The sequence below is a fragment of the Tamandua tetradactyla genome, chromosome 9 (assembly GCF_023851605.1).
Source record: "Tamandua tetradactyla isolate mTamTet1 chromosome 9, mTamTet1.pri, whole genome shotgun sequence".
NCBI classification, from domain to species: domain Eukaryota; kingdom Metazoa; phylum Chordata; class Mammalia; order Pilosa; family Myrmecophagidae; genus Tamandua; species Tamandua tetradactyla.
Genome location: NC_135335.1, coordinates 90,584,541 through 90,599,753, shown reverse-complemented (window position 1 = coordinate 90,599,753; position 15,213 = coordinate 90,584,541). Strand labels below are relative to the sequence as shown.

General features: G+C 38.1%; 1 long non-coding RNA gene across 2 annotated transcripts in view; it reads left to right on the top strand.

Annotated features, from left to right (window-relative positions):
• Positions 1 to 14,846, top strand: part of LOC143646206 (uncharacterized) — a 50,301-nt gene extending 35,455 nt beyond the window's left edge. The window contains exons 4-5 of one of the 2 annotated variants that reach the window (XR_013157379.1): positions 9,580 to 9,730; positions 13,756 to 14,846. This is a non-coding gene — a long non-coding RNA (uncharacterized LOC143646206). The remainder of the gene's footprint in view (positions 1 to 9,579; positions 9,731 to 13,755) is intronic. The other variant, XR_013157380.1, reaches the window with a different exon arrangement.
• The last annotated feature ends 367 nt before the right edge of the window (positions 14,847 to 15,213 follow it).

Below are 15,213 nucleotides of genomic sequence, written 5' to 3'. Positions count from 1 at the left end.
TGGTTATAAAGATTCTGTTATGTTATCTCTACCTATTGAGTTAAATTTTGCCTCTGGGAATAATAAAGAAAAAATAAGCTCCTTCTCTAGCAGGACAACCTCTCAAACCCAGAGCTAGGATTTACCTTTGTCACAATTCCTATGGGTAAAAGATTTGTTGACAATCCAACACATGTATAGTACAATGTATAATACAAATTACTGAAGGCAATAATAAGAGTATACTTAATAAATATATTAACCAATTAATTTACTGCAAATATTTCAAAGCAATATATTTGATTTTTTTATTGAGATATAATCAAAGTGTACAATCAGTGGTTCACTGTACCATCACAAAGCTTTGCATTCATCCATACAATAGATTTTTGAACATTTTAATTTCTTCAAAAATAATAAAAATAAGAATAAAAATAATAATAAAAGTAAAATATAGTAATAAAAATAAAAAAGAACGTCTAATACATCCCATACTCCCCCTAGCCTCCCATTGTTTATTTATTTTTTTCCTTTTTTTCTCTCACTCATCTTCCATACACCGGATAAAATGAGTGTCAATCACAAGGTTTTCATACTCAACGGTCATACCTTAAAGGCTCTATAGTTATTCAATCTTTTTAAAGAATCAAGGCTATTGGATTACAGTTCAACAGTTTCAGGTATTTTTCTTTAGCTACTCTAATACACCAAAAACTGAAAGAGGATAACTATATACTGCATAAGAATGTCCTCCAGAGAGACCTCTCAACTCTCCTTGAAATCTCTCAGCCACTGAAACTTAATTTTGTTTCATTTCTCTTCCACCTTTGGTCAAGAAGACTTTTTCACTCCCAGGATGCCAGTGCCAGGCTCATTCCTGCGAGTCATGTCCCATGTTGCCAGGGAGATTTACAAGCTTGGGAGTCATGTTCCATGAGGAGGGGCAGGCAATGAGTTCATCTATGGCATTGGCTTAGAGAGAGAGAGGCCACATCTGAGCAACAAATCAAAGCAGTGTCTTTTAAATGCTGAATTAAACACTCAGTATAATGATATGTTCATAAACAGTTGTTAGTCCTACTAAATTTCTCTTCAAAGAATGAAGCAGCATTAAATGGAAACAACTGTGATTCTAAGTGACAAGAGTCTCACGGTGTTTAACCTAAAGAATTTACTTAGCCTTACTTCAGGCTCCTTCTTTCAGAAAGGAATCTTCATGCCTATTTACATGGTGGATGGAGTGGGGGTTGGATATTAACCTCAATTCAGACAGGGAACAACCCCAAAACCACAATAAAAATGAAAAGGAAATATTTATCTCATTGGGTTGTGGTTATACACACGCACACACGCATACACATATGCACACTACTCCATCTCTCTGACTTCACTCCCCTGCAAGAAGGCCTTACACATATATTTTTGTGAATTCTGCTCTTTGGCCCATTGGAGAAGTCTCCAAGCTTCTGTATTGTCTTCTTTCAAATCTTTAACCCAGTGAATAAGGATAAGAGTTGAATTTGCTTTGAAAATAATTTTCATTAATCAACAAAGATTAATATTCTATTACACCCTACCCATTTAAATACACATAATTTAGTTCCAAATACTGCAGCCTGGAAGAGCATGGTATTATATAGTTTTTAGTTAGCTAGAGCTTTGACTCTTGGAGTACTTAGGTGTCCTAATGGGAAACCCACACCCCAGGAGTGGACAGCAAGCACTATCTCCCAAAAGCTGCCCTCTCAAGGTGACCCTATAGGTGCTTCAGCTATCCGTGCCTGGATCAACACCAGACATTTTGATAGTTAGCATAATGAACATCAGAAATATTTTTTAATGGGTGAAATTTGTGGCTAATTAGCAGGATGGGCACTACAAATAAGCTGGCGTCGATATAAGAAAGGTATTCAAGACATGTAGATTGGCTAAAGTATCTTGAAAGATACTTTTGCACGTTGGCATAAACAAATTCTAAGAGATAGTGAGTTCTATAGTCTATTCTTTAAGGACATCACCCAAGACTTAATCCCTAAATAGACATGCATCCAGCCTTTGGTTAGGAGTATCTCTTGTTGGTTCATGCCAACCAATCATCAGAGCACCAGAGTCCTGCCTTTGGGATTTTGGGTACACCACACAGAAACCTTTCACGGAAGATGATAGCTTGATTCCGAAAAAGACAGAGAAATAGGACTTCACTGAGCTAGCAGAAAAGACTGTTTTGTGCTTTTTGCTAGCAAAGTTAGTTAACCTGTGTGGCAGAGTTAGGCACCAGGCTTGCTTTCACCATAACCTGGTGGAGAAGTTGTGGAAAAGTCACTCATGCAAGTGTAGAGAAATAGGACTTCACTGAGCTAGCAGAAAAGACTGTTTTGTGCTTTTTGCTAGCAAAGTTAGTTAACCTGTGTGGCAGAGTTAGGCACCAGGCTTGCTTTCACCATAACCTGGTGGAGAAGTTGTGGAAAAGTCACTCATGCAAGTGTATTTCAAACCTCCAGCCAAACATGCACTAAAAAGAACCTAAGAGCTGTGCACGATCAAATCAGCTTGGGTCAATTTGCTGTACCCCCCAAAAATTTTTTTTAATTCCCTCTAGCAACTTATTTTAAAACATCTTAAGCAGGTTAAGAGAGTACAAACAGCTTCTCATAGTGACTTTGGAATTCCCTGCAAACTCAGGTCTCTTTTAACTACGGTAAAAGTGAAAGAGAAAGCAAATTCAGAACAGTAGCGTCTGTCCCTGCCTGGTCTCGGTGATATCTTTCCTGAAGGGCAAGTGGGAGGCGGGCGGGGCAGGAACCAGCTCTGACACTCAGGGAGGGTCTGCTCCATGCAGTAAATGTCGCAAATGGGGGATTTCTATGTCCCTTTGGAAGAGTTGCATGGGGTCAAGGGCAAAGAGTAATGCCTGCCCTTTTCCTCGCCTAGGCAATGAGTGTGGTCCTCAGGGCAGAGGCCTCTGATGAGGTCGGGAATGGTATAATGAAAGAGTTCCTGCAGCTGGGCGACCATGAACTCTAGAAAAGGGATGCACTGGGGCAAATCAGTGGCTTTGTGACTTATTGTTGCTGTGGTTACTTCTTTGTGGCAGGCTCTTCTGTGAGGGTGATGTTGAACTGGTCTTATCCCTGACAAAAACTGAGTAAATATAAATGATTTTTCCCTCTTCGAGGATGCTTCATCTTCAATTATTGGTGATATCATCTGACAAGTTGCTTACTGCACCACCTATTTGCCTTTTTGGGCTTGTATCACACAAAAAAGGGAAGACTAGTAGCTCAGAGTAATGGGACAAGAAAATGCTGTTTTAGGAGAGTATAAAGCATTAGTTAAATATCTTCAAACTCTGTCCGTGTCCTGGTTTTGCCTCCCATTCTGCATCTGTTGGCATTTCCCTGGCAGCCAGAGCTGGAGCCACTGGGTAGCAGTGGGAAGACGGTCAGCATGACCGGGAAGAGGACACATCACCCTGGGCAGGAGAAGTGCTAATCCTTTAATCAGCCTGCACCTGGGCTGGGCAGGGACACATTTCTGGACAAAGCCCATGATAGCTGGGAAACTGAAATCTAAGAAAGCAAAACTTGAGAAATGCTTATTTATGTTAAATTATCTCCAATGTTTAATCCAGGTCATTGTGTGTGGGAGTTACTAGTTTCTTTGAAGGCGAAGGCAGGGTTTGGTATGTGCAGTCAGTGGCTGTTATAACATGTTCAGGGCTTTGGTGTGTACATTATTGAAACTACTCCACTCCCTTTACCTGCCAGTATAGTCACGGGTGTGATTGCATTTGTGGCTATTTCTGGAGTTTTGCTGGATTTGAGGACTGATGTGTGGGTTCGGTCATAGCTATTTCTCTAATGACAGTGCCATTTTTGTTTTATCTGTTCCTGATACTGACAGTGTTTATTTTCAGTTGTAAAGTAACATATGCGAGTGTGGAGTGTTTTCTGGTATCTGATTCTACTTACCCCTGGTTGGATGCTTTTAGCAGACTTTCACTGTGCACGTGAGCGTGTGTGGATTTGTTTGTGTGGATGTGTTCGGGTAAGTGTATGAAACTGCAGTATAACCTTAGCACATTTCAAGTTATCATCATCTGGCTGGTTCTAAAGGGAGAAAACCACTTTCTTTAAGTGCTGACACCAACAGAAAGGAAAAGGAGCCAAATGAGCCAGCAGTGAGAGGGAAGAGTTCAATTTTTACCTTCCAGCTCTTAGGCATTGAGTTACAATGTGACAGATGATTAATATACCTGCAGGACTCTAGACCTCATGGAGCTTAGATGAGGCTGGGGGGAGAGAGAAAATGTGCAAGTAAACATATGAACATAAAGCATAAATTCAGGGAGGATGAGAAATATGGGGAAGAAAAGATTAAGTAGAAACCTGAGCGAAGTATGAAAGGCAAAGTGATGAAGATTTGTGAGACAAGAGGGGCAGGACAGGGAGAGACAGGGGCCAGCTCTAGATCGAGGGGGACTTCAGGGTAGGGGTGGGTTTGAACATGGAAGCCACATCATCTGATTTACAGCTTTAAAAGTTCCGTTTGGGTATATCATTCCTGTGATACTTTCTGGTTGTAAATCTGTTCTAGCAGAAAAGCATTCGATTTTCACAAAAATCATTGAGCAGTCTCATGATGCTTTCCATAATGCTGTAATAACCACAGGATCCCAGAATTGCAAGTTTGTAATACTTTTTTGACTGGGACCTGGAAAGAGAGCAGCTGGGAAGTAACATATTAACACAATAGTTCTTAACCGATTGGGGGGAAAAAAGGTATCATACAAATGAAATGCCAAGAGAATAATTTTTCTAAATTGATTTGCTTGCTAAGTGCCTGCTCTCTGTAGTCAGACTTTGTGGTCATTGTAGGAATTTGTCTGTTCCTCGTTTGCTCACCAGTCGTCAGAGGTAGCAAAGTTGGTGAGTCAAAGCAGAGACCGCAAAGGATAGCTGCTTATATGAATACTTTCAAATTAGTCACTTAACTACATGGACTTCTGGGTCACTTTAAAGTGGGCGTATGATAAGAGAATTCCCTTACACAATTGTATGGGGTTTAAATGAGCTAATACATAGCAACTGTTCCTGATATAAGTACTCTGAATGTTAGCTAAATATTATTATTATTATTTAGCTATTTAGCTAACTAAATAATATTTAGTTCTACCATGGAAACCTTTTTAATGCATGCATGATAAATTAGATACTTAGCCTGTTTCACCTACCTTGGAAGCCTAAATGGACAGAATTTCAAGGCCAGAGTATGGTGTTTGGGAAGGCAGCACCCACAACAGGGGTGACAGGGACCGGAGGCCAATTGGAGAGATCGGCATGATGGGGGAGAAGAGTCCCAAGGTTTCATGGCTTGCAAATGGCAGGAAGGACTTTGTAAGGATGGTTGAGGCTTGGTGGCATAAGGCAAAGGAAAATGGGGTGAATCAGAAAAAAACTGCCGATGAAATGAATAGGTTGGGGTGGATGGGGAAAAGCTAAGGCTGCTGGCGATATGTGCTCCTGTTTTGGACTTTAGTTTTCAGATGCAATCACTTCAATCCCTCTTTAGCATCAGTTTAGTGTAGAGTTCATGGGAGACATTTTCATATAGAAAGTGTGAAATTTTAATTAAGATTTTATAATATATCTGTGTTCCTAGGAAAACAGAACTTGCCTGCAAAGTTTTGCCTTGTGGTCTAATTTGCTGAAACATTTACTCTACCAAATATAAAATACTAGTTTTGATTCATATATTTGCATTTCGATGTAGGGCTTACTGTTAAAAATGCCTGTTAGGTAAATAGTTGCTTTAAAACAGATTTTAGCCCACTTAATGTCTCAGCCAATATTATCATTCTTCCTAAATGTCAGCATTTTTTCTTATTCATCCCAGCCATGAAGCCTTTGAACTAATTTAATTTATGAATAGAAAAAATAATCCCAGAAATATCCCTCATTGAAAATGATGAAACCTTTTTCCTGGATTTCTGCTGGATATTCCTAGTGACATGACGCACTTCTGAGGTCATGATTGGATTAAAAGTCAGATCCCGTTACTGTTCCTAAATCTCTTCATCTTTTTATCATGGGTCAAAGAAAAGCTCCAATATGAGAATGAATCCAAAATCTCATTTTATTTTTTTTTTGTATTTCCCTTCATTTTTTTTTTCTTGGTAGCTGACTACAGGAGGAACTAACTGTACAGAAGGGAGGCATTCTGTCGCCCTGATTACGTGAGCTCAGGTCACTTTGACATTTGTTCTAAATCACATGCGCTCTTATTAGACTCCTGTATTGCTTTTTTGTTTTTCAGAAGAGTGACCCTAATTGACACAGACTTTTAATGACAAGTAATATTTCATGCATAAATGGAACTGAATAAAGAAAGATAAGGGTTATGGGAAGACAGGGAAACAAATTATTCTAGAATGGACTCAGCATCTTATTCATGGCTCACATTTTTTTTTTCCAACTGAGTAGTTAAGGATTCCACTCTGGATCAAGTGCAGGAAGGCAATGGAGGGCAGGAAGAAGCTTCAAAATGTAAAGCAAGAATTTGGGAGAATTCGTTGCTGACCAACAATAAGAGTTTATCATTAAGTATGGTTTCTAATGGGAAAATAGGGATTTGATGCATTTTTTGAGATTTCGAGAAAGATCCCTTAAGCCTAATGCTGATTAGTGCTTATTTATTACCCACTCAGTGCTCAGTACTACAATAAAGGTTATCTAGAATACAGATATATTGATCATGATCCCAGACTAATACTAAGACAGGAGTCTAAAAACATTAATAAAGTTAAAAAAAATCAAAATAATTCTACTAATCCTCATGAGACTGTTGCTGCAGGACTGGAAAATCAATCAATCATAGACTGACATATATAAAACTCAAATCCTATGATTTCATGTGTATTTGAGCAGAATAGATATTGAGAAATTTGGCACCCAGTGAATATTTCTTTTGCTGACAAATAAGGTAAGGAGAAGAGGTTGGAGTTTCCCTTTTGAACTTTCTGGCTTTTTCCACCTGAATTCCTAGTGGAGTTATTATTTAAGAAACAAGTTTTGTATTTCAGATTGAAGTGATAGGGCAAGTAAAATATAATTTGTGTGATGAATATTTTAGAACCACTTAATTGTATCTGAAGCACCTCTTTAGGGGATTGTGATATCAGATAAAATGCTCACAAGTGCCACCTCCACATTTCCTTTGGTACAAAGGTGTGTGGGTGTGGAAGGAAAAGAGGGAAGGCCACCAGACACGGGGGTGAGGCCACAACTGGCAGATGTCCCAGATTGCATTGCTGGCATTGTCCTTGGAAGCCTATAACTTACTTTCAATAAAACAGCATAAATATAAATGTCCCCCAAATGATGACTGTATTGCCAGATGCAGCATGGGTTATGGAAGACAAAGTGGGGTTGAAACGCTGGCAGTCCCAGTTCCAATCTGCCCTCATGGCTCAGAAGCCGTGTGACGCTGAGCAGGTTGTTGATTTGTTTCTTTTCTCTCTACATCCTTTGTTTTTTCAAAGTAATTTTCTTTTATGATTACAAAGTTAATTGAAATTCATGGTAGAAATATGGAAGAATAAGGTAAAAAATGAAAGTCAGCTCTTATCCAAATATTTAATCAAAATTCTTATTATTTAGAGACCAGGCCTTAGGGTTCTTTTAATACCCAGTACCTGGTATATAGAAGTGCTTAATAAATGCATGTTAAGTGAATAAATGGCCTTGAACTTCTTGGTCCTCAGATCCATCCTAGAAAAAAAAAAATGAGAACAGCAATAATAATAAATAGTCCAGAGTTCCGAGAGCTGAATGGGTAGTGTCTTCATTGCCAGGTTGACAACAAACGTGCTCCTGTAATTGGAAGCTATTCTTCTTTTTATGACATTTCCCATTGAAGAGACAGAGAAATGCTAATAATTTGTTTCAGAGGATTTGAAGTCATTAGTCTCATGATGACCTTGATCATGAGAAGTTTGGCGACAGATAGGAGGTGCAGTGAAATGTGTCATAATGCCACAGTTGCATGGGATGTCTCGCGAATCATAAAATAGGAATGCACTACATAAGAAAAATCAGGCAGTGAAGTCAGAGATGGGGAAAGAAAGTTGGCTGCTAGGTGATGTATTCTGAGTGTGGTGACTTTTATCTGAAATTGTTTCTTTAATAATGTACAGCATGACCTCTGACTCCAGCAGGTCTGTGATTTGGGGGGTCCAAGCCTCTTTTCTTTCTTGTATGTCTTTCTCTGAAGAGCTGTTGTGGGCAGGATTGTGTGACTGAAGGTAACATATGGCAATGCCTTTAGTGTATTCCCTGGGATCCTTGAGCCTCACTCCCTCGCAGGAGCTACCAGGATAGGATTCTGAGCTGAGCTGCTGACTCTCAGAACACCATTAAGACAGAAAGAATTCAGAAATTACCCAACCCAGCAATTTTCTTTTTTTTTTTTTTCATCTTTCTTTTATATACTTGAAACTAAGGCCAAAAGAGATTAAGTGATCTTCTCAAGGCCACATGGTTGGTTGTTGGCAAAATTGGGCTTAGAACTTAAGATTTATGAAATAGCAAAATGCTGAAGAAAGAACACAGGTTGGTATGAGGCTTACACTGCTTTAGTTTAAGTCCTTTACTGGTTCTTAGAAGATATCTCTCTGAACTTCATTTTCCTCACTGGTAAAACCAGAATAAAATGCCTAGTGTACAGCACAATTGAAAAGGTTAAATAAAATAGCGTATATAAATTATCTAGCACAGTTGCTGGTACATAATAGGTCTCAACAATTGTTAGTTCTCTTCCGTCCATTAGCTTTCTCTCTTGGCCTCTACAGAACTCCTCCAGCCCCTTATTTCATTCTCTCTTCACTTGGTCAACACCTTTCTCCTTCTGCAATTATTCCTGTTCCATTCCTTCCTTCACTGGCAGGTAGCAATAGTTCTGTTTGTCGGTTCTTCATTCAGATTCTGCTCCTTTCCAGCTTCTCTAGTTCCAGCTTTCAAGAAACTTTCTATAAATATGCTTGGAGAAATAAGCAACAAAGGATTGCAGGTTACAGTAACAACAAAGAGACTCCTTTTTCACTTATTTAATTAGCAAACACAAAGAAGTGTATCTAATTTTGACAGGAAGACTGTAAAGAAATGGCACTTTTATTATATTTACTGATAATTTTATAAACTGGTTTGACCTTTTCAAAAAAATTAACAATAATATGACCCCTTTTTTTATTAATCCCCAAATTGGGAATCTATTCTGAGGCATTAATTCAAAATATAGAAAACAACACAAATACTCATCAAGACATGGTTTATAAGATTGGAAATGACATAAATTTCTAACAATAGGGAGAGTTTATGTAAACCATGTTTTTTCCATTTGACAGAACACTGTATACTTATTAAAATAAATGAATATATTATAGCTATGAAAAAAATCCATGACATATTAGTAAATGAAAAAGTAGATTAGTAATTATAAACTAGTTCATGCACAATTATATAAACATAAGGGGTCAGAGTGATTTAAAAATTTTTCCTCATTGCAAATTTCTTCCGATTAAAAGATATCTCATTATAATTGTAGATAGAAGAAAGCTGTAATGCAAGGGGATAATCTGTAACCCTGAATGACCTGTTGACCAGAAGTGAGAGGTTCTGTAGACATCCACGCTCACCTGCTGGGCACTGGAGAGAGGTGGTGATGCTTGGGACACTGCTGTTGGCATCAGGTGGAGGCAAGTGTTATTTCTTAAACAGACCAGGGTGAACCGGTATTTTGGGAATAGCAGCCAGTCAGGTGATCCTTATCTGCACTTCCAGTGAACTGAACTCATGAATTCTGGGACAGGTGACTAACGCCTGACCATATATAGACAGCATGGAGGCGATGCTATTTCTTGGGGTGACATGAGCCCTATAGAGAAAGATCTGTAAAGTCGAAACAAAAATAACATGGCAATAAGGATTGGAACGACGACGCAAATTGTGAAAGTTGTTGATTTGGTTTACATTTTATTTGTGCATCTGGTAAAAACATGCTTAGCTTATTTATTTTTTTCCTTGACAAGTGGGAGAAAAAAAGAAGGTTATCTGTGAAATAAATAGGTTTAAAGATTTTTGTGGGTTACTTTGCTTAATAGAGACAATGTAGCCTTAATGGTTTATCATTCTGATACTGGTAAAGGCAAATAATTAGTAGCCTATTGTCTCAATTTTACTTCCTCACGTATTAATAATTAAATTGCTCATTTATTTGGCAAATATTTGTTTATTCTTACTACAGTCTTAATTTGAAAAACTGAAAGGATAGCCGCAAGAAAACACATGCCAGAAACATTTTCCTTAAATATTTGTTTGAATATTAATTTATCTCATTAAAAAACTATGAAACTGAAAAGGGTATTATGAAATATTTGACACCATCTACCAAAACATGTTTTTCCTTTTCCTTTTTTGGAGGTATATAAGGAAAACTCATCATCATGCTTTAGATGATGTCAACTCTTTTACTATTCCTAGCACATTTTTGACACGTAACCCCTTTATTGCACAATAAACATGCTGAGGCAATGTTCCTCTTGTTTTAAGAGCTGATGATTGTCAGTTAATTATATTACATGTTGAAGGAAAATTAATAAGGCATGCATTCAACTATAATTATAGCATTTTCAATATTATTATCACATGTGGTGCATTTCAGACACTAAATCCTGTCATATAGATTTCTACTGTGAAAACCATACACAGTTGTATTGCTAAAACTGTACTAAAAAATTCATTCAGCCCACGCCAATATATATGTATGCATGTATGTATAATGGTGCTTGAATTGTTGAAAACAATAAAGGCCTTTCTTTGTTAATGAGTTTCTTTTTTCAGTATGCCAATCCTTCCTATTTCTTTTTCTTGAGAAAGTGAATATGTGACTTGCTTTAAAAACTCTTAGTAGAGGATGATGTATTAGTCAAATAAGCTTGGTCTTTATTTACAGTGTTTTTTACCTGCTGAATTTTCTATCATAATAAAATGAGGGTATGTTCTGGAAGAAAGTAAAGATTTGTTAAGTCAATAGTTCTTAAACTTTGTGTGCAGAAAAAATCACATACTATACATTATGTAGTTATTAATATTCAGTTTCATGGGCTTTCCTTCCAATTCATTGTCTTAACTGAGATCTAAGAAGATACTTTTAAGCCAGTTAATTGGCATTTTATACTTTGAAGATTTGCTACTCTAAGAAGTTTAGTAAGGTCACTTAGAAAGAGTTAAATTTGAATGACTATGCTTTAATACCTTTGGGGAACTTATTGTGAGCCCTAGTTAAAGGGAATGTAACAGTGTGAAAGAAGCGTTGTAAAGTTTTTCCAACATGGATTTTGCATTTGGGTGGTCACAGGGAACAAGTACATCATCTTGTTATATTTTGGAAAATCATGCATTGGAAAATCTGGCCTTTGGAAAGAGCAGAAGTTATTAGCATAACCAAAACCATACTGAGGGAGAACAAAAGGGACCAAGCATCAAAATAGTGAACGATGGCATTTGATGTACACTAGGCTCTGCTGTAAACTTTACATATATTAACCTTATTTCCCCCATTTTACAGATACAGAAATCGAGGCAGTAAGAAGTTAAGAAAATTGTCCCTTTGTATAACTTGTCAGAAGTGCTTAATCAGTGCACTCTACCACCAATGAAGGGCTGCTTCTCTGGAAGACATTTATGTTAGGACCTAACAGAGAATTTTTTTATACTAAGATGTTCCTAGAGAGGCAAAGCTATGAATTGTAGACCTTGTAGAGCTTTTTGATTTAAGTTCAAAAGATTTTTAGAGAAGACAAATGAGGAAAAATGAAAGTAATGCAAAGCATTTACTAAGAGTTATTTTCTTGAAAATTAGATCAAGGAAGTAATAATAATGATCTCTTTTCATTTGTAAGAGTGCTTAAATTCTTCTAGAGTTTTAGTGTCTGCAGGAAACTTAGGGTCATTTGGCCCAACAATAAGTGTCTGTTCAATGAAGGAAATTGAGTTGTATCTGCATATCTGCAAGGTACTTGGGATTTCCTGCAGGCCAATCAATGGAATAATTTGTGTGAAAGTCTTTCTATTCTATGGCAAGAAATGTGAAGAGAACTTTAGAAGTCAAAGGTAAGTCTTGAAACAGAAGGATGGTAAGGAAGGATTGGGACCAGATGCCAGGAGGAATGAGCTGTGTGCTGAGCGTCTGGTCCCAGGATCTAGTAGGAATGGAGGATGGCTACCCAAGCAGCATAGATTAAGTTTGCACTATTGGCTTCTGTATTAGTTTTCTATTGCTAAGGTAACAAACTACCACAAACATAATGATTTAAAACAACACAAATTTATTATCTCTGAGTTCTGTAAGTCAAAGTCTGACATAGGTCTCACTGGGATAAAATCAAAATGTCATTATGACTGCATTCACTTTTGGAGGCTCTAGGGGAGGCTTCTTTTCCTTGCCTTTTCCAGCTTCTAGAAGCTATCCCTCAATCTTAGTTGAAGATTTAGTTCTTCTCACATGGTATCACTCTGATCTCTTCTTCTGCCTCCCTCTTCCACTTTAAAGAAACTTGTGATTACAAATTGGGCCTAAATCTGATCATCATGAATAATCTGCCTATTATAAGGTCACCTGATTAGCAACCTTAATTCTCCTTTGTCATGTAACCTAACATATTCACAGATTCCAGTGAATAGGAATAGATATCTTTGGGGGCCTTTGTTCTATCTTCTATAGCTTCCTAAAGAAAGCCTTGAGGATTTATTAGTCAATTGCTTGAGACTATTTAGAAGAGTAAGATGACTGTTTGTGGAGATAGGAGCTCAGTCCTATCTCCACAAACATCCAAGGCTGGATGTTTGACTTGGAATGAAAGCCTCCTTCCACTTGTCCATCAAGGTACTCCTGGAAGATATGAAAGGTTTACATTAGCAGAGCAGTGAAGGTGGAAGGACTATGGGTGGTTGGCAGCAAAGGGGAGAGGTTCTTTCATACCTAGGAAGACTGAAGCATCCCAGTTGTTTGAGAACTCTCTTCCCTCTATGCACTGATGCAATTGGGTGGTCTGGACTGTTTGTAGCAAAGGAGAATTTTAAGGTTTACTTCTTTGGTTGGGTGAAAGCCAAGCTACTCATCAGGCCTGGAGTAGAAGGATAGGTGAGTAAGAGCAATTGTAGGGCTAGAGTCCCATTTAGAAGAGATGGAAATATGAGCCAAATATGTCTTTGAAGTTGAACCTCTCTTTCCTTCATTTCTTCCCTCGGTTCTCCCCTCCCTCCCTCCCTCCCTCCCTCTTTCCCTCCCTCCCTTTCTTTCTTCCTTCCTTCCTTCCTTCCTTCCTTCCTTCCTTCCTTCCTTCCTTCCTTCCTTCCTTTCCTCCCTCCCTCCTTCCCTCCCTTCAATTCTTCGTTTCTTCTTTCTCTTTTACAAAACTTTCAATTTTGTGTTGTTAATATGTTTGGGGAAGCAATAATTATGTCAATATTGCCTTTATCTAAACAGTTTATGTATCTGTAAGGTCAAAGCAAAGCTAGTTCTAACTAAAAATAACGTTAATAGTAAAGGCAAAATTTCACCCAACAATCATATTTTTCAATTTTTATTATATTCTGCCCATAAAAGCTAACAAAATTATTAAGAAGGACATGATTTGAGAGCTGAAGGGGAGAAGTTACAGAAGTTACTTAACAAAAATGGTAACTCTTGGCTCTTGAAGCTTTTTTTCTTTTTTTGTAGATTAAGCAAAGCGGAAATGGTTGATTTGGGACGCAAGAGAAGAATCATGTGACCTTCTGAGTGAAAAGAAACCCACAAGTCATTAGTCATCTAGTTTATATTATAAATCATGTGAAATGCTACTTGTGTATAAAGGACTTTCCATATTTCCCCCAAAGCAAAGTAGACCTAGCGTAAGTCAGGTTACCTACTTACCTAGTTCCTGTTGTTTGGGTGTCTGCATTCACTGAGTGATGGAAACAGCTGGGGAACTTAACTTGACAGGAAGCTACCAAGCTATTGGAAAAAGTGCTTTGAACAAAAGCATCAAGAACCCCAAGAGAGGAAGAGGAAGCCACAAAGGGCATCTAAACGTGAAAATATAGGTCATAGCTGCTAACTTTGGGACAGACAGCACACCTTCATGCCACTGCAAGCATGGGAAAGATGCATATCTACACAGACTCATCATCTGTGACTACAAAGGACAGTCTCCTTTGACTCTCTTTCTTCCTGTAGGGATAGCACTTTTATGCAAACCTACTCGGGGGGGGGTGGTGCATCCCCCAGCAAATGGGCTACCTGTGGAGATTTTACTCTGGATTTTCAATTTTTATAATAGTTTTTGAAGGTTCACTGTATAAAAACAAAGCAAATGCAAGGATGTCATATGCAAAACATTAACTCTTTAGCAGGTTTCTTTGCAAACCAAGTTCATTGCAGAATAAAGAGGACTGGCCACGTTGAAAAGAATGAAGACACATCAGAAGGAGTCACTTGGTAACAGAGTTTTCTTCTTAAATTCTCTTCTTCATCTCTATGCTTCCAACTTGTCTGCTTCCAGTTGTCATAGGTATACACCATGGGGAACTGTACCTATGGGTACTGGGAGTTTACAAAAGGAGGAGACGTTTGTGACACCTTGGCCCTCTGTGCTTCTTCTCAGAGGTTCCACTTTCACTATTTGAAGGCTTGTTTCTTACTGCTGACATGACATCAGGCCACCTTCTGCCTTCCTGACCTCTTTTATTCCCTCTCTCTGTGGTTCTTTCCCTCCTTTGGTGACTTCTTTCCCCAGCCTTGGATTTAGGTGCTTCCCAGAGCTCCTCTTAAGCAAGTCATCTAAGCCTGCACTCTCAGACTAAGGCGCATACTCTTAATGCACAGAAGAAATGAGGAACACAGGCAGAATATTTTGTGTATCCGTGACACCCCAAAGCAGGAAATGTATGTGATAGTACAAACCTTTTAAAAATCAATCAATTAATTAATTATTCCATTTCCACTTTGAAAATTGATGGGGCTTTAGCCCTGTCTCATCATAAATTGAAGCCAGAGGCTGGCAAATTATATGTCTGTGGGTCAAATCCAGCACTGCTGCATGCTATAGTATGGCCCATGAATTAAGAATCATTTTCACATGTTCAAATGGCTGAAAAAAAAAGGAGGATAATACTTGATGACCCATGAAAGTTATAT